The sequence below is a fragment of the Pinus tabuliformis genome, chromosome Q, assembly GCF_031772625.1.
Source record: "Pinus tabuliformis cultivar Carrire ecotype Pingquan chromosome Q, CPIR1, whole genome shotgun sequence".
NCBI lineage: Eukaryota > Viridiplantae > Streptophyta > Pinopsida > Pinales > Pinaceae > Pinus > Pinus tabuliformis.
This window is the reverse complement of record NC_142296.1, coordinates 221,940,736-221,960,801: the sequence shown is the minus strand read 5'-3', so window position 1 is coordinate 221,960,801 and position 20,066 is coordinate 221,940,736. Positions and strand designations below refer to the sequence as shown.

The 20,066-nt window shown below is 38.7% G+C and overlaps 2 pseudogenes; both read right to left on the bottom strand.

The window, feature by feature from the left end:
• Positions 1-392: 392 nt before the first annotated feature.
• Positions 393-17,896, bottom strand: LOC149218992 (DNA polymerase epsilon subunit B pseudogene; annotated as a pseudogene).
• A 446-nt stretch (positions 17,897-18,342) lies between these two features.
• LOC149218991 (DNA polymerase epsilon subunit B pseudogene) overlaps positions 18,343-20,066 on the bottom strand; it is a 124,917-nt pseudogene continuing 123,193 nt past the window's right edge.

Below are 20,066 nucleotides of genomic sequence, written 5' to 3'. Positions count from 1 at the left end.
GATCCCAATGTCTACAAAGTTACGCTAACTCCAATTTTCAAGGAGTAAACAAGACATGCGACGTCAAGTTTTCCATAGGGAATTGAATTGTAAAATATTTAATGTGGGCTTGAGCAAAATGTTGCTAAAAAAGGTCATCAACGCCTTTCATTTTAACATCGCTTGTTTTTTTTTTTAGGATCCTCTCTCATAGTTTAAATCGACAAAACCATATAGCCACTACAGGTATTGACTACACGACCCTTCAGCTTGTGCTCAAGGCGCTGCTCCCGCATGGGAATCTAACTACCTCAGTTGGGCTCGAAAAATTCTCTTCGACATGTGCCTCTGATGGCACCTTACACATCCTACACTCTTCATCCCCTCAGTCATCTATGCCCCCAGCTAGCTTTCTATTCAGACTTATTTGCTAATACTATCGTATGTGGTGTGGGGTACAAACACAAACAATGGTCATAATTCTAGATAATAGGTTGCACTGTGAGAGGCAATGGGAAAAGATGACTTTGATGAGTTACCATGGCGACCAAATGTTCAAAAGGCTCATTTTTTTCCTCTGATGAAGAAGGGATTAGATAGGATCAACACATTCGGTATAACGTATCTTGCCGGAACAAGACAGTCTCCTGTGTGTAAAATTTAATTCTGCATGGATTGCTGGAGAAGATAGCACTCAGAACATGCTTAGTAACCTCTTCAAATAAATACTTTGGTAAAAAACACCTAGGAAGCACATTTGCTAGACCAACATCATCAAGATCTGGTATAAATAAGAACTGGCCCCCTTCTTTTAAGCAGGGATGTTCATCAATAATTGATTCGAGCTTACAAAATTGTGTTCGAAGCTCTAGAAAAGCATGGAAAGCAAGATTTCATGGTCGAGAGAAAGTTTGTCCCATGAGAACAAACAAAGAAGGTAAAATTTCCATCGACCCATATCCATTCAAAAAACTGCGGTTAAGTTTTCCATGGCATTTTCTCTACACTGTCAACCCACACATCAGAGAGAATGACAAACATGTCATTCAATGCCTTATGTTCTAGATTAGTGAATTTGATAGTTTCCTTTGTTGTCAGATTCCCACGCCCAAAGAAATAAAGACTTCTTGTTACTGAAAGAGATACATCCTAATTCTCTAATGGAGGAAAACCACATGTATGAACCTGTGATAATAGTATAATACCCCTTATGCTCCACTTAAATATCTGCAAAGAAAAAGGGATAAATAATTAAAACTATGAAAATAGTTTCATCTCAAGGTGATAGTAAAATTGCAACTAAATTATACGAGTAAAACAAGAGGTGCTCGAATCCAAAAATCAACACAACATTTAGGCACCTTACTGGAATTATGAATTTCAAGCAATTTATTTGATGTCAAGGCAACTGTGCAGTTATAGATTCAAGTGTGCAGAGTAATATGGCAATTTGATGAATCTTAATGCACTTGAGGGGACGAGGACCAAGACAATGTAGGGTTACCATCATGATGTATTATCACAAACCCTTATGCATATGTGTGATCATTCTTCAGGGTGAGTCAAGAAGAGCTTAAAACGACATGAGTACTTTGATCACATATCTCTAGAGCTACAAGGATGCAAGGGTAGTATATAATCTTTGCAAGCCCTAATGCTCATGTGGAGGTGTAGGGCCAACCAAGAACCTAAGGGAATATGACATGCAACCATCTCTCCCATGATGCCTAATAATGTCGATGGAAACACACTCTTAGCGGGAGGCGAGTTAGGTCAAAACAGGAGAGGGATCACCTTTTCCCATTTAGGGTTTTGCCAAAACCTCAATACTGCCAATCGTAAGGAAAGACAAATTGCATGTATGCCTGCTCAAATATAGGACATCTACTGATCGCGATGTGAATCATGCGAAGATGAGTTTTTAAAAACCATGAGAGACTCTTAACGCATTAATGAAGCCATTGACATTCGAAACCTTAATGCGATTTTGAGGCCTACATCTGAGATAAAACAAAATGTGTGAATGTTATGCAAGAAATGTGAGTGGGCACACCAAAGAGGTTGGATAGGCAAGGTTGTTGGGAGAGAAACTGGTTGGGGTCCTATCAAAAAACCCTAGAAGCTCGGGGTGAGTGGCAGGGTACCAAAATTTTTGAATATGCCCAAAACTTTGGGTGGTGTTGTAGCGACTACAGTAATTGGCGAACCACTGGTAGAATCCAGTATCTCTGTCAACACCCCTGTAGTAGTTCAAGAGAGAATAATGATGCAAGGGAATATTTAACTGATGCTATGGGCACCTCTTGCATTTCCACAACCTTTGCAGATATGCCTTCCCTTGAGCCTTAGGTAGATCTTACAAGTCAGTAAACACCCTCTTGACAATTCACACATGTCGGTAGTTGATGATGATGCAAAGAATAGGGTAGAAGGCTTATTGTATTCAGAATTTTAAAAGTAAGTTTCTGGTGTTGCTCCACTGCTAGCAGGTCTGGACAGTACCCTGGTGGATTCACTTCAAGAAATCACAAACATTGCTCTATTGCCAGCGAGCCTGGTCAGTACCCCGGCGAAGTCGTTGCATTACCTCTCTGCACAGGAAGCCTTTCTTGATCCTTTACCCTTTATTTGGTTTCATTTTCTTTTACATGTGCATTTGCACTTATTTTTGGGTGTTCATTGCGCCAGGGCAGATGAGGGATCCTGACTTATTTTACGAGCGAGAGAGGTTGTTTCTTGTTTGATAGAAACTAAGAGATATCCTGATTTAGGTTTTCCCTTATGCCAAGCTTCCACATCTCATTTCCAGTTAGCAAGTGAACAACAAACACAAGTCATTGAAACAATCAAGACCACGTTGAGCATGAGGTTTAGGATATGGGTATAGGTCATTCAAACAGATTAGGGTTCCCCATGAGCAATTTGTTCTTATTTTCCCTGTTAATAAATTAGACTCGTAGGAGAGATCTCCAGGATGCAACTTTGATGACTGGTTCCAAGAGAGGCTACTCATCAGTGTAACCATCACAACTTCACACCATCATTAGGGCTAGGGTTTCAGTCCTAGGGTTAAGGTGACCAGGAAACTCTCCTAGGGATCTCGAATAGGTGTGAAGAGGACGAAACAATGCACTTTGGAGTGAAAGAAAAAGGTGCGAGAAAGATATTCAAGGCACCAAAGGTTTGAAAACTTCAGATTCATGAAGGCTCATGCAGCAACATGAAACATGGAGGAAATTTCCAAGCTAGGTCAAAGGTGAGTGAGTGCCAAGAGAGAAGTAAAGTGTATGACGTAATGCAGCAGATAGGGCTAATGACGCAATGTAATGCTATGTGCAGAAGAGATCAACCACTTGGAATTAAAGGACCAATACAATGCATATGCAGATATTTCATGAATTCCATGCAACCATAAACAAATGCAAGGACATGAGTGCAAAAATAAAAAGTAGGGAACTAACTACCAACAGTAGAGAAAATGACAAATTTAAATCATAAAGCAAACTCTAATCAGTGAACTAATAAGAAAAACTAAAACCTAACTAGTCTAAAACCCTAAATCCTAATTTAACCAAAGCATAGGTCATGTTATGTGAAATCAAACTTCCAATGTAGCCACTGTAGCAGTTCCCAACCTGCAAAAACAAAGATGACAACAATTAGAATTTGTGGAAAGAGTTGTGTAAAACATAACATGTTTACCTGTAAAGCATACACAACAGAAAGAACATCTCATCCACTTATAGGGAAATGTGTTAGAGAAGACCTTTCAAGGCGAACTGCAACCCAATCCTAGTAAACCGAACCACAAGTGTGAAATTTATAGTCATCCAGCCATAACATACATCCGTTTATGCTTAACCCTAAATCCAATGCAAGTAAGGCAAGATGCTGCCAGCTAGTAAAGGAATCTGCCAGATTAATCCAATCAGCAACCTTATCATGATGTAGAGGATGATCAACTTGATAACCCTGAAAAGAGGGCCCCTGTCGGGTGTAACTAAGATCCCTGAGGATTCAAACACATAAACCCTAATTTCAGAAACCCTAGTTTGAAATTGTTCATGGACTTCGTCAAGGACGTGAGGACTTGACATAACCATCAGTGGAAGCTGAAGTGCCTCATCATCCTGGCCAACCTCTGAACCTTCAAATGACACACCATCCAATATTGGTAGCTTCACAAGATTTGTAGATGGTTGTATATGGTTATTGTTGGTTGTGACCGGACAATTATCAATGAAAATATTGTGGATTGGATTCATCGTCTGAATATTGATAGATCGACAGCTTGATAGATCAGATTCTTTAGATTCCCAAAAATGAATTGAATCAACCGAAAGAGTCTCAGGTAGAGGGGAGGTTAGGATATTTTCCCCTTCCCCTATAGGATATTGTAAGACATCATTTGATTGTGTATGTTGATAGACTGTATTGGTTGGGAGACAATAAAAAATATTCGCGACAATGGCCAGAGCACTCTCTTCAGCAAAAAAATTAGGGTATAGAGGTTCATGCACATTAGTTGAAATGTGATGGAAAGATTTTCTTGGAGAGACATTGCTCGAATCAGAGGGTTTCCAAGATGAGCTTGCATCCGATGAGATGATGTTGAGAGGAGCATGATGTGAAGAAACCCTAATTTCAGAAACCCTAATTTGACTTGGTTCAGGTGTCTCATCAGGAACATGAGAAACTGACATAACCATCAGTGGAAGCTGAAGTGCCTCAACTTCCTGATGAGTCCCTAAATGTTCGAAAGGTGGGTCAACAATTTTTGTGGTTTCGTAGGATCAACAGAAGGATATGTAGGATAATCACCAGAAGCATGAGTGAATATATTTCTGGTAAAACAAGAATCACTAAAACCACCAGTTTGATCAAGTTGGGTATCTGATACATAAGGCTTCTCTTGGATTCGAGGTGAAGAGGCTTTAATGAGGGAACCAACTTGAGCTGGATGAGATGCAGGGCCCTCTTCTTCACCTGTTAAAGACTTCGAGTGGAAAATATCAGGCATGAGGGATTCAGACTCTACATTACTTGACTGTGAAACCTCACCCCCATGCACATGATTGCAATAAATGCAAGCAAGATAAAGATATGAATGATCTGAAGGAACCACCGGTGTATGTTATGAAACTAGCTTACAAAAAGATAGAAAAGATAGATCAACGCCTTAGAAATAAGCTTCTTTGAGGGGGCAACCTCCTTTACATTACACAAATGAAAAATTCTTGGATCATACAAATGAAAAGACCTCATTTCTATATATAGGAGTCTAAGGGGTCATAATATAATAAGAGTCGACATAACAATAATAATATAAGGGCACAACAATAACAATAGTGGGCTTCTATGGGGCACAATAATAACAATATGGGGACTACATGGGCACAACAATATAATAAGGGGGTTGCACTAATAACAATAATGGGTTACACTAGTAGTATAGGGAACTAACATGCCCCTTTCCTTAAAAAAGTGTTGTCCTCAATGCTTGAGTACTTCTGGATGTTTCTGTATAAAATTCTCGTCCTCCCATGTGAAATCTTCAGCGGTAAGTTCTTCCACTTGAGATACTTTGAAATTGATCGATTTCATAGCTGTCGAGTTCTTATTTCTATGACTGATTCACATTCCAATATGATTTTTCCCTCCTCGTCAGGTTTCGACAATATTTTTTGAACTGGGAGCTTGTCAGCACACTTATGACCTTTAGTGTATTTGCTATCACAAATGTAACAAAGCCCTTTATCTCTTTTTTCATCCAATTGTTATGACGTAAACCTTGTACGTTATGGAAGGCTAGGAGAAAAAACATTCCATATTTATAGTTGCGAGTGGTAGGATTCCTTGTTTCCATAATTTCACTTTCAATTTTTCTTGCCAACTTGAATGCGTTCTCCAATGAATCAGGTTCCCAAAGACAAACCTCATGTTGAATGTTATCCTTTAAGGTCCCTATGAAGACATCAATCCTTTACTTCTCTAGAATATCATTTACCCTTATATTCAATTTTTGGAAGTGCTAAATGTGCTCTTCCATTGAACACTTTTGTTTGAGATTTATGAATTGGCTAAAGAAGGTGTTTCTCTTTGTATCCTCATAATGTGCTATCATTTCCTCTGTGAAAATTGACCATGTGACAAGTGGTTTACGAGAACAAATCCCTTTATACCATTAAAATTGATTTGGTTCTAAATATAAAGATGCAATACTTACCTTTCGTAATAGTTGCACCTCATATAGATCAAAATATTGCTCCAACTGTAGTATCCAATTTACCGGATCCTTGCCATCAAACTTCCTCATATCACTTTTTCTTGATTTTAGGAGCTCGATCTTGAAACGACTATAACTTTGTAATTTAATATTTTTAAGTTCTAACATTTTGGCCTGTGATCGCCCTTTGAGTCCTCTTTCTAACCCCACAAGTCTGACCGCAATTGGATTCCGGAAGAAAGAGTTATTCAAAATCTCCTACGATGACCTAATTATAGATAGGTTCAGTAGAGTGAACTTATACGACATGCCACGAGTCACCGTTTCGACCTTCAGTTCTAAAACTGATACCCAACCAACTACAGTTTGTCTTCATTCTGTCAATTTTTATGAAATTTGAATCAGATGCTCAGATTGAGAGTTATGATGATTTTCCCAAGGTCATCCGTTTGGAATGTAATTCGGGATCTTGCAGAAACCCTAAATTTCAGGGACTGTATCTCCGAAAATATAGTGAAACAAGAACTGAAATTTAGGCCTCGGCTTCACCAAGCTTTCGGCTCAAATGGGTTTTAATTTCAGAATCTAAACCTTCGTAGTTAATAAATTATAGCGAACATTCCACGATGATATGTTTGAGATGGAATTTTGGAGCTTGCAAACACCCTAACTTACTTAGATCATATCTCTGAAAATATAGCGAGATAAGATCTGAAATTTGGACCTGAGGTTCAGAAAAATTTCGGTTCAAATGGGTTTTGTTCATAGCTTCTGAAACTTCGTATAGAAAATGCTATAGAGAACATGTCACTATGACCTGTTTTGGAGCAGCAGAACCCTAGAATCCAAATCTCTCATACCAAATGTTATGAAACCAGCTCACAAAATGATAGATAAGATAGATCAATGCCTTAGAAATAACCCTCTTCCAGGGGGAAACCTCCTTTACATTACACAAATGAACAATTCTTGAATCATACAAATGACAAGACCTCCTTTCTATATATAGGAGTCTAGGGGGTCATAATATAATGAGAGTTGACATAACAATAATAATGTAAGGGCACAACAATAACAATAGTGGGTTTCTATGGGGCACAATAATAACAATATAGGGACTACATGGGCACAACGATATAATAAGGGGGTTTCACTAATAACAATAAGGGGTTACACTAGTAGTATAGGGACCTAACAGTGTAGTAGACCCATGGACTAAATCAGGGTAGAATGGATGCACAGGGTCAGATGAAGGAGCATCGATTGGACCCGGACTCACATCCTACCCATTTATGTTTGCCAAAGAGAAGGACAGATTTACAAGTCTGATGTGTGCCATGGATTTGATAAGGCAGTCAATGTTACCTGAGACAAGACCACAGTCATCATGCACAGGTGAATGAGATCCTAGAATATAGTGAGACGTATGTTGAATGGACTCAATTGGGGTTCCATCAGCAGGAAGAGATGTTATGTGATTTTCAGATTCAAGACCAAAAGAATGTATGAGGGATTTAGAGGCGATACCATCAGATCCGTTTCCTAAAAATAGTTATTCTCATTTGAACCATTTACAACCATAATCTTATTATGTAACAAGTCAAGAGGAGGATGAGAAATCCCACAAACAATAATCTCTTCCTCGGGGGGTTGAGGTTGTTCCAGATTCAAAGAGATAGGCAAAAAAAAATTACGGGTAGAATCTGGACACTTTGTAATCTACAAATTATGATGATACTCATGCGAAACAGGACTTGTTTCTAATTGAAAATGTTGTAAAGAAACGAGAACCAATCGTTGAAAATTTATATTCAAATACACCCAATCGACATCACTTTTAGGAAATTCAAAACAAAGATGCACATATCTAAAAGAAAATTCCTCTAAAGATTCCTCAGGTTTCATCCTAAGCTCATTTATCCTCTTTAACACATCTTGAAAATCGTACCTGTCAAATGCTTGTTGGAGCTTACCGGTGAGTTGCTCAAACGAAATAATGGATATCGCCGACAATGTGTGGCACCATTTCTTGGCGCGACCTTCAAGGGTGAGGGAGAAAAACACATAAGAAAACTCTTCATCGTCGATCTCAAAAGATTCAAAAAACTTGAGGAAATAAAAAATGTGCTCGATTAAAGGTGTTCCATCCGCACCATCAAACTTTAATTGAGACAAGTGATGGCGCTGCTCCTGGGGGAGGAAAATCGAAAAATATACGAACTAGATAAACACCTCGGGAGTAAGATTTTGGTCAAAGCCATGAACAGATATGAGACTAAACTGAAGGCTCCAAGGGATCAACTTGTCATCTGGCCCTCCTTCTAGCGCCAATTTCGTTGACAGACCAAAAAGTACCACCAACGACTAAGGGGTCTCCCCAGTGTGAGGTCCCAATTAGACCTCACACCATTTGGGATAGGAGCCCCATCTAGTATGTGGGCCTGGCTACTGCCATGAATGTTTTCTACTCTTGGTTATCAAATGAGAAGGTGCCAGAGTGGGGTGGGAATGAAGTGCACGGGCAGTGAAACAAAATCATCCCAAGATTGACAAATTGCAGAAAGAGGTTTAAAAAGGTCACAACAATGATAAGAAGAAATAAACGATGAGAGTGATTAGTGAGCTAAAACCCCATCGGACATAATAAATAGGAACATGCTGGAGGTCAATTGCAAAGTAGTTCACAATAGGTCACTGACATGGAAAGGAACAAGTAAACACAGATTCGAAAGCGAAACATACATGCAACCACTATGTATCAGAACATAACATCTTGCGTATATGAAAGCACACATACAAATATGGTGTGGTACCAGACATCTAATACAACGACCATGAGTGAGCATGGAAATCAATACTAAAGATAAAAGAAAACATCTTATTAATATGCTACAACTTCAAATTCATATCATACAATTGGTCAATACCCAATAATGGAACATGGGATGTTCATACCATTGCCCGGGGTCAAAACCCTGGCCCTACTGCAAACCAACTCTCCTAGCTACCAAGAGCTGAGTGGCCTTAGCTCTCAAGCATCAATAAACTATCTATATTGGTCTCAGGTGACTGTTCATCTACCATGAATCTTGACATTCCCCGATGCCCTTTCGGCTACCCTCATGGCTCTTGAGATTCCCCACTTCTTTCTCAAGCCATGAATGCTTGTCACATGCTCACATCCGTCCCAACATAATGGCTGATATAATGGTGGGTGAAATTTACATTATGATGAAAGAGAGAGAGGGGAGGGACGTAGAGAGTTATTAGAAACCCTATAAAGCTTGTTGTCCATATATCACAATGATGCAGATGATTGGTCCTGAAACCGACTTGTTTTCCTGCCACTGTGCCTCATTCACATTCATTAATCCTCTAGTGACATGCCTCCGAGTTTACTAAAAGGTTCTTGGAGCTTGGAAGGGCCCATTTGGCTTGCTGAAGGAAACCCTAGTTATGCAAGCTCCATGAGAAACCCTAATCCCTTTGTGTAGACCAACATTTGTTCCGTTCCCGCTACCTGCAGGAAAATAACATTAATCAGACATAATTTCAAACAAAGCATGACAATGGAATTACAATCAACTAATTTGAAAGAATGACATTAATAAACGATTAATCTAGACCCCTATGTGGTCAATTGTTGTGCCCCAACATTGTCAATGCATGTGGCCTTGGGGGGTCCTCTTGGAATTCCTCAGATGTATTCTCATTTAATCTCATTATCATTTCACTGCACATACTATCCTGGTATCATTGTCTAATCAAGGTCACTAGTGTACACCAAGGTTAGATACTGTCACGTTGTTCAGTTGTGAAAATTCTCATTTGAAAAGAAAACTTTGTTCAAGCCTTTATCTCACAATGTTGTTCCTTTTGAATATGTATTGGTTTTCTGCCTACTATATCTCAGTTCTTGGATTCCATAGGGATGATGCTATTGAAAACTATTCAATTGAAATAGATATGGGCCACCCTTGGAAGCTGTTCCTCCTGTTATCACTCAGAACTTTTCCCTAGAAGTTTTTAGAAGAAGGAAAGGATCGAGGTAACCACAAACCAACTTTTAAGCATAGCCTCTAGCCAAGATATGGCTCAGAGAGGGCTCTCCCTATATGATTTAGCTTTTTTTGCTTGGATTTTAGGCTAGTTCTGAAGGTTCAAGGGGTTTTGATTTGTATTGAAGGTTGGATGGTGCAATCCTTAAAACATATGGATAGAATGATGTATTTGGACCATTGGGCTATGGATTCAAAGAAGGGTAGCAGAACTGGAATTAACTCACTAAAGGGAGTGTTCAAAGGGTAAGCTAGTAGAGTAAAGTGCAGGTCTTTGGGCTAGATGGGTGAAATGATCTTAACCAGGGTGAGAGAGCACTTAAGAATTCTCAGACCGAGATTAAAATGAGGAATAGAAAATAGTCATGAACAAAGGGCAATTAAGAATCCTTTGCTATAGATTACAAGGAGACTACCTAAACTAAGGAGCAATCAAGAATTCCTTAACTTAGATAATTAACAGAAAACATTAAAATGCATAATAGTTAAAACAGAGTGCAATGAAGCAAATTCTAAGATATCATTTCATATTATAGCATTCAGGTTTCATATATACAATAAAGATGGTGGAAAAACTTTAAGAAAGGTAACAACACAAGAGAAAATACTTGTCTGCACTTCTCTCTACACATGAATCTAGTGAAATGTCTTGTCTTTATTCAGTAATCCAGCTTGATGGTCCAATCATTGATACAATAGCTTATAGTCTTTTAATCAAAAAGGTCTATAGAAATGTCTAAGAATCCACACCACATACTTTGAATTGTGAAGTATTTATACAAAAATTATTACAAAATATCTCAAAACAAACTTGAGATTTAATCTAGTAGATACAAAATATCTTCTTGCAGGAAGATAAAGATAGCTATTGAATTGTTTCATGCTGTCCCTTTTATTGTGGTATTGTTGGCTTTTATGGTTGGATTTATAGCCCTTTATGCTGGCTTGCTGTTGTGGTATTTTACGCTGGAATCTTCTTTAACTTTTATCTTTCACCTGATACTCTTTGACACTGATACACTTTGGCATGCTAACCTGTTTTCATCAGTTTACATGGTTATTCTACTTTTACTAAACGGTAACTTTTTTACTGTAAATTTCTCACAATAAATCAGTGATATTTTCCCACCATTCTGCATCAGGTATTTTACATTCATCATCCGCCTATATATCTCATCAGCTTTGGTATACTTGGCAAAATTGGGCTTAGTGATGAACAAGTGTTTTATCTCATGCTGGAGAAAAAACAAGTTCTCAAATGTATTATACAAAACTTTGCCTGTTGGCAGTGCTTTTATAGCTGAAGTGCTAGCTTGTTCTTTAGCCAATTTCCTGAGTCTGTTATCATAGTCTAGCTGTGTCATAAGTTTGTCATTAACAACCAATGGACTAGGCAATCCTTTCTCCCTAAAAATTTGGAATTTAGCCATGAATCTCTCAATGGATACCTGCATGTTGTGGCACTTTTCTCCCAAGTTTAGCATTAGGTTTCTTTTGGAAAGGACCTTCCTTATTTCCAAAATGGTTTCAGTCTTGTCTTCTATATCTAGCTCATGAAGCTCATACCTGTTTTTGCTGTTAAGGAAGTGGATGAGTCTATTGGCATCCTTGGGCATGTCTCCCAACTCCTCCTTGACTTTATGAATAGCTACTGTAGCTATCTTTATCAGTTTTGTCTGCTCAAAAATAACTTGAATAGATGGCCAAATATCCTTGACAGAGTCAATGATATTGGCCCATAACAGTTCCTTGGCTTGCCCAAGGGGTTTCTCTAATGTCAAGTCTTTCTCCATAGCTTTAACTCTTTCACTCATTTTGTTGGCCTTTTGTGCCTCTTCCTTTTACATAATTTGGGTAAGTTTGTAGTTAGTTTCTAAACTTGCCACCTTTTCCTTCAGCTTGTTCATTTCTGTAGCCTGAATAGACATTTCCTCCATGGCTCTAACTAACTCTGTTGCTTTTTCTCCTGATGCACCTGCTATTGTAGACTCTGTTGTAACTGGAAATGTTGTGGCAGGTGGAGCTGTAGGTGCTAGTGAAGCTGCCAGTGTAGAAGGGACTGTTGTAGATACTGTAGGGATGACATTTGTAGAAGTTGTGGCAATGTCAGTTTGTTTTAATTGGATCAAGCTATCCAATTCTTTCTCTGTCTCTCTTAGTTGATCATTAAGTTTTAGGACCAAGTCCATCAACTCTTCATGTCTGGTTTGGCTCTCTAAAACTTCAATTGTTTGAGGATGTTACAGTTGAGGTATCTTCAATTGCTTCTTAAGAGCAACAATATCATTGTTTTTCTTCTTTATGAGCTTCTCGGTACCCTTTATATCTTTGGGATCATGTCCTAACTCAATAACTAAGTCTTCCAAAGACTTAATCCTCATATCCTTGGCCTGTGAGGAGGCCTTCTCCATTTGAAACTGTGTTGAGATGTTATTCAATGAGTTTTGTAGCTGATGGGCAGCTATGGCTTTGCCTGTTAGGGTGGAGTATGTCATCTCTCTAGCCTGTTTATGCAGTTCTATTTGGTCTATGGGATGAATATCCCTTGCCAATACTTTGAAGTCAACCCTCTTGAAATCTGAAGATGTCTTGGGTTGCTGTGCTGTAGGTTTGATAAAGGACATTTGAAGTTTTCCCTTCTTGATGTCAAAAGCTAACATTAGTCTTGTTTGATTTGTGGGAGTGAGTTTTAGATATTGTGCATAAGTCTAAGCTTTGAGTTTCTCATTCCTCATTTTGATTTCTTTATACATGTCCTTTATGTCTTGGTCTTTCTCAGCAGGCCTACTAAATGAAGACACTTCCACACTTAGCTGCCTTTCCAACATCTGAGTTTGTGATGTGGATGGCTCCTGTATGTCTCTAGATGGAGTTGTGGACCTGCTTTTGTCTACCTTTGTGTTGGTTACCTGTGCTGATCCTTTTGTATATTCATGTTCAAAGGTAGGATTGAGCCTTTGCCTCTTGCTGTGACTTGTTTCCTACTACAAATTAGAAGTGTCCACTCTTGAAGTGGAAGTTCCCTCTCTATTTATTTTTGGTTTTTTCTCCTCATTCTAAGGAGTCTGCATGATAAGAGGGGTACTCATGCTAGCTTCTTGCTATTTAGGTACCTGCAGAAACGAGATTTCATCAAACTACGTTTCCAAGTCACATAAGGCATTTTCTACATCTACCTTTTTACTATCTCTGTCTACCAGAGTGTTTTCCACCCATTCAGATTGATTTGCATATTTTTCTATCTCTGGTATGGGGTGGTGGATATAAGGTCCCAACTTGGCCTTTTTTCTCAATCTGGTCATGAATTCTTGAGGATCATACCTCCACATGAAACTCTGTTGGAACTTCATTTGCTGCAAAATTTGGTCTGCTTCCTTCCCTGCCTCTCTAGAATTACAGATGAAGGGGCCTAATTGATCTTTGATTCTGAACTGGGTTTTCTTCTTGGCTGAAACAAAATTTACTTCATCTGAGTTCATTATTTGCCTATAATACTCCAAAGAAAATAACCTCATGGGGAGGTATTTGGGTAGTTTATATGGTGCAAGCTAGCACCCATAAATCCTTATCTCTGTGTGGTTTTGGTACAGGTACCAATCTCCCACTTTGGTTTGTTTGGATAGCTGGAGGACTCTTTTTATCTCTGGACTTATCCTAGGTGGAGGATTTCCTGTAAGCATGGTCATGACTGGATGTACAAAAGAGTCTATAAAATATGAATAAGTGTATGGTGAGCTATACTTATGGAACAGTGGGGTCCAAAAAATGACAGACCTGGGTTGGCCTTTGGTATCCAACTTCTGGAGGGGAAAAGGAAATCTGTCTAGCTGATAATATAAGAACATATGGTAGAGGACAGATGAGTATTTGAATACTCTTTCATTGTTCATCCTGGTGAACTGTTCATGCATTCTCTGAGCTATGAACTCAGCATAATTGTACACAACAGCAGGAGGCTATCCTGGGGTATAGATTGACATGACAGCAAGGACAAGTTCATCAACAAATTAATCAGCAGAGTAGCCTAGGACACATGATATCATGGTGATGATTTGTTTTCCCCTTTCAGAGAACATGGCATAAAGATACGGGGGGGGGGGATTTTTAGGGATGTGATTCTCTTCAACAATGAAATATTGGAACAATTGAGCCAGTGTGAAGGGACTTAGTTTGGAATATTGTTCTAACAAATCTCCAATTGAGAGTGGAGTCAAGTTTGGTCCTGGTTGGAGTTGTAGCATTTCATTTATGGATTCAGCTGTGATAGTAAGCAACACATTTTGGTCATGAGACGTTATGGTTCTATGGCTAGGGAAGTAGCATGCATGGCACATATGAACAATTTTTGGGAAGATATGTAGTTGGGGGAACTGACATTTGGGAAAATTTGACTCCCAAAGGCCAATATCATCAGCATGGTTGAGCTATCTATCCCTACTTTGACAATGGATTCTAAACAAGTTTCCCTGGGTAGATGTATCTTTGATTTGGAAATCCCTGTTAGCCAAGGGAAGATGGTCGAGGTCCAAATGGGGAGTTGTAATTGGTCTAACGTCCAAGGCAACAGGGGCAACCATAACTTAGTTCTTGTGGATTTAAATTAGGCATTGGGGGCTTGTTCAAAGGTTTAAAATGAAAATTGGAACTTCTTAGAGGTTTTTGGCCGGAGTTGTTCTTAAATTTAAGCTAATTTTCAATTAATTTGACTTAACAAGAATGCTTGATAGGCTGAACTTTTCCAATTTAGAACAAGGAGTGGTATTCTACGGTGAAATACCTGGAATTGGGTGAATTGGCTTCAAATTGGTAGTTTTCAGTATCTACAATGGTTTGTATGGTTCTGGTATGGACTGGGAGGTCAGTTGGGTTGTCTGCAGCATCTTCTAGAGTGTATTTGGAGGTTTGTTGGTCAATTCGGTGTTGGCAGGAGTCGCAAAGTTTTTCTCAGTTTTACAGGGAAAATGAGTGAAAAGGGTGGAAAGAGGGCTTTTCGTCCTCTTATAGAAAAACAATGGTTTTTTTGGTGGGTTCATTTACAAATGAATAGTTGGCGGTTTATTCGGTTAAGCGGGGAAGCGGTATTGGTGCGTCGTCACACCGTTTTTGTGGTGAGGGTGGTTTTTAGGAGGGGTCGCCCGATGTGCTTTAGAGCACGACACATACAATTTGGGGGGTCGGGGAAAACCACCTTGTCGGGTGGGTAAAGGCCGGTGATCGGGTTCGACCGATATGGATGTAGGTCATCGGATGAGGGGGACGATGATCAGATGGTAGTCGGGCGGAGAAGATGCATAAAGGAAATGAATGGGAGTTGAGGGGGGTGGGCATAGGTTTAATATTTGGCGGTATGGGATTAGTTTAGGAATTAATCCTGGGTTAAGTGATCAGGCGGGGCTTAATCACGGGGTTAATAACTTTTGTCGAGATAGGGGTGATTTATATAGTTTTTATAAAAACTAGGGGATTGGGTTATTTATATAAAGAAATTAATTAATACTGGATAATGGAATTTTGGGGATTATATAATAAAATTAGAAATTAATATGAAATGCGATGGGCGGAGTGAATATTCCTTAAATAAAAGGGTAAAGTGTATTATTTTCGTACTTCACTTTACACTTAGAATAAAGTGTTTTTGTGGGTTTTTTAGTGAAATAGGATTTACATGAGGGTGGTTCACTTTTCCTAGGTAAATAGAGTTTAACCTTAGGAAACGGGGGCTTTATTAGGGAAATGAGGGAAACTGAGGGAAAATGAAGGGGGATGAATTTTTATAAAGGGGACTCTAGCACTTGTTGTCCATAAGTCATCAAGCTGAGGGTCCGGTCCCTCCAAAAGTTAGGGAAATGCTCTGAGCCTTTTTGACTTGTAGGATTTAAGGTACTAGAACTTATTTATGGGAAATTAGTAAGTAGTGACTGAGGGGATGTTAAATAAACCAAGTTGTAAACCATTTTCCTTGCTTTGCTTACTACTTTTGCACATTTGAAAAATGCATTTAAAACATGACATAAGTGCTTTTGTGTAATCACTTGATATTTTTGCAACCTTTCTTCTACTTACCCATTTACTCATCTTACCATTTTTTCTTCGTTTTATTTGGGTGCATTTAGGTTAGCAACCCCTTATCAATCCTTTTCTTTTACAAAGAAAACTATCTAATTTTAACCTTATATCATCCAAGGGCTTAGATTAAACTGATGAGCTCCTTTTATTTACTCTACCTATCTAATGATCTGCTAAGGTTAAAATGTTTGGTCATATTTTATTCTCTAACTATAAACATAAAATTCAAAGCATGGTATTATCAAGATTAAACAATTTTATTACCATGGATTGTGGCATGAATAACAAGCTGCACGCAATCATTATTATGCATAAAAGTAAATAGTAGTGGCATTTTGACTTGCACACTTTCATGGTCTTTTTTGTTTTTTGGGGTTCATATATTTTCATTTTTTTGACCTTTTCTTATTCTTTTTGTCCTTTGATTATTCTTTTAGGACATACTCTCTTTACATTTTTTAATTTTTTTAATATGGAAAACATTTGCAGAAAGTAAAGGTATGTACAATATTACAAGGCTTACCCTTAGTCATTCAAAATTATGACTCCTATTGGGATAGGAACCTAACACCTCCAATACTGCATCAAAACTCAACACTGCAATATGCAGTAGATTAGTTTCCTTAGTTACTAATGACTAGGCATCAAGATCTGCACAGAGAACACAACACTACCTTTTGTCAACATTCCTTCAAATTGTCAACCTGCAAATTATGTCATGGTTGAGTCTAAGGAAGTTCCAAGAGTCTGCTACTTACAATAGGCCACTATCTGCCTGAAACATCATCCTCCACTATAGAAAAATCCTTCTCTTTGACTAATTCTCCAGATTCTAATGCATAAGTCTTTGCTGTTGTAGATGAGGGCTCTTAGTTGGGTTCTGAACTTGATCAATGCTCTCGTAGCCCATCACTTTTAATTCTGAAACAGAACTCCAATGCATCAAGACTTGCTTCTACTACTTCACAACTTAATTTAACAATGTCTTAAGGTGGGCATAGTAACTTTCAGAACATGTTGTTCTTGATAGAAGATTGGTTATGTGTCCTCAGATCACGAAGGAGATACCTTCAATGAGTGAAGAGCTAAATAAATGCTATCCTTAGGTCGCAACTCTGGTTGAGAAGTCGCACAGTTGCCTTTTACTGGAAGTCGTGATTCTAATGGCCTGTCACGCCTGCGATTCTGTGACTTCTTGTAGGATACATTTAAAAATCAATCGCATAGTCGCAACATAAGAGGAGTCACATCAACCTTTATTTTCTCCGGGAGCAATTTTGCGACCTGGCGACTTCAGAGAGGTTGCAGAGTCACTTTTGAGGGGAGTCACATTTTCTAGCTGGTTTTACTAAGGCCTAAAACACAACTTCGCGACCTGTTTAGGAGTGCGACTTACTGGAGGTCGCGTAGTCGAATGACAGTGTTGGAAACAATCTCAACAATCTGGCCTCTGCACATCAAAATAGTGTTTTTCACCTTCAATTACATTATCTAGCGATATACCAAGCATCGCTGCTCTTTATACCTTTTCGTGCATATTGTATATGCGTCGTTCTAGCATAACCATCCTACCATGAGATCTAGACCCATGACGGATCATGTTAACTGTGGATTAACCTCATAAACAAAACATGTTGTCCTACCATGAGATCCCAATGTCTACAAATTTACGTTAACTTCGATTTCAAGGAGTAAACAAGATGTGTGACGTCGAGTTTTCCACAGGTCGTTGAATCGTAAAACATTTAGCGTGGGCTTGAGCAAAATGCTGTTAAAAAAGGTCATCAATGCCTTTTCATTTTAACATCGCTTGTTTTTTTTAGGATCCTCTCTCATAGTTTAAATCAACAAAACCATGTAGCCACCACAAGTATTGACTACACGACCCTTCAAATTGTGCTCAAGGTGTTGCTCCTGCATAGGAATCTAAATACCTCGGTTGGGCTCAAAAAATTCTCTTCGACCTGCGCCTCCAATGAAACATTAAACATCCTACAGTCTCCATCCCCTTGGTCATCTATGCCCCCAACTGGCTTTATATTCAGACTTATCTGCTAATACTATCGTATGTGGTGTGGGGTAAAAAAACAAATAATGGTTATAATTCCATATAATAGGTTGCACCTTGAGAGGCAATAGGCAAAGATGACTTTGACGAGTTATCATGGTGACCAAATGTTGAAAAGGCTCATTTGTTTCCTCTAATGAAGGAGGGATTAGACAGGATCGACGCATTTGGTATAACATATCTTGCCAGAACAGGACAATCTCCTATGTGTAAAATTTAATTCTGCATGGATTGCTGGAGAAGATAGCATTCAGAACATGCTTAGTAACCTCTTCAGAAAAATACTTTGGTAAAGAACACCTAGGAAGCACATTTGCTGGACCAGCATCATCAGGATCTAGTATAAATAAGAATTGGCTCCCTTCTTTTAAGTGGGGATGTTCAACAATAATTGATCTGAGCTTACCAAATTGTGTTTGAAGCTCTGGAAAAGCATGGAAAGCAAGATTGCATGGTCGAGAGAAAAAGTTGCCCATGAGAACAAACAAAGAAGGTACAATTTCCACCGACCCATATCCATTCAAAAACTGCAGTTAACTTTTCCATGGTCTTTTCTCTGCACTGTCAACCCACACATAAGAGAGAATGACAAACATGTCATTCAATACCTTATGTTCTAGATCAGTGAATCTAATAGTTTCCTCTGTTGTTAGATTCCCACCCCCAAAGAAATCAAGACTTGTTGTTACTGAAAGAGATACATCCCGATTCTCTAATGGCGGAAAACCACATGTATGAACTTGTGATGACCATATAATACCCCTTATGCTCCACTTAAATCCCTGCAAAGAAAAAGGGATAATAATTAAAACTATGAAAACAGTTTCATCTGGAGGTTATAGTAAAATTGCAACTAAATTATACGAGTAAAACAAGAGGTGCTCGAATCCGAAAATAAGCACAACATTTAGCCACCTTACTGGACTTATGAATTGCAAGAAATATATGTGATGCCAAGGCAATGGTGCAGTTATAGATTCAAGGGCATAGAGTAATATGCAAATTTGATGAATCTTATTGCACTCGAGGGGACATGGACCAAGTCATAATGTATTATCACAAACCCTTATGCATATGTGTGATCATGCTTCAGGGTGAGTCAAGAAGAGCTTAAAACGACATGAGTACTTCGATCACATATGTCTACAGCTACAAGGATGCAAGGGTAGTATATAATATTTGCAAGCCCTAATGCTCATGTGGAGGTGTAGGGCCAACCAAGAACCTAGGGGAATATGACATGCAACCATCTCTCCCATGATGCCTGACAATGTCGATGGAAACACACTCTTAGCAAGAGGCGAGTTAGGTCAAAACATGAGAGGGATCACCTTTTCCCATTTAGGGTTTTTCCCAAACCTCAATACTGCCAATCATAAGGAAAGCCAAATTTCATGTACGCCTACTCAAATATAGGACATCTACTAATCATGATGTGAATCATGCAAAGATGAGTTTTTAAAAAACATGAGAGACTCTTAACACATTAATGAAGCCATTTACCTTCAAAACCCTAATGCAATTTTGAGGCCTACATTTGAGATATAAGAAGATGCATGAATGCTATGCAAGAAACGTGAGTGGGCGCACCAAAGAGGTTGGATAGGCAAGGTTACTGGGAGAGAAACCAGTTGGGGTCCTATAAAAAAACCCTAGAAGCTTGGGGTGA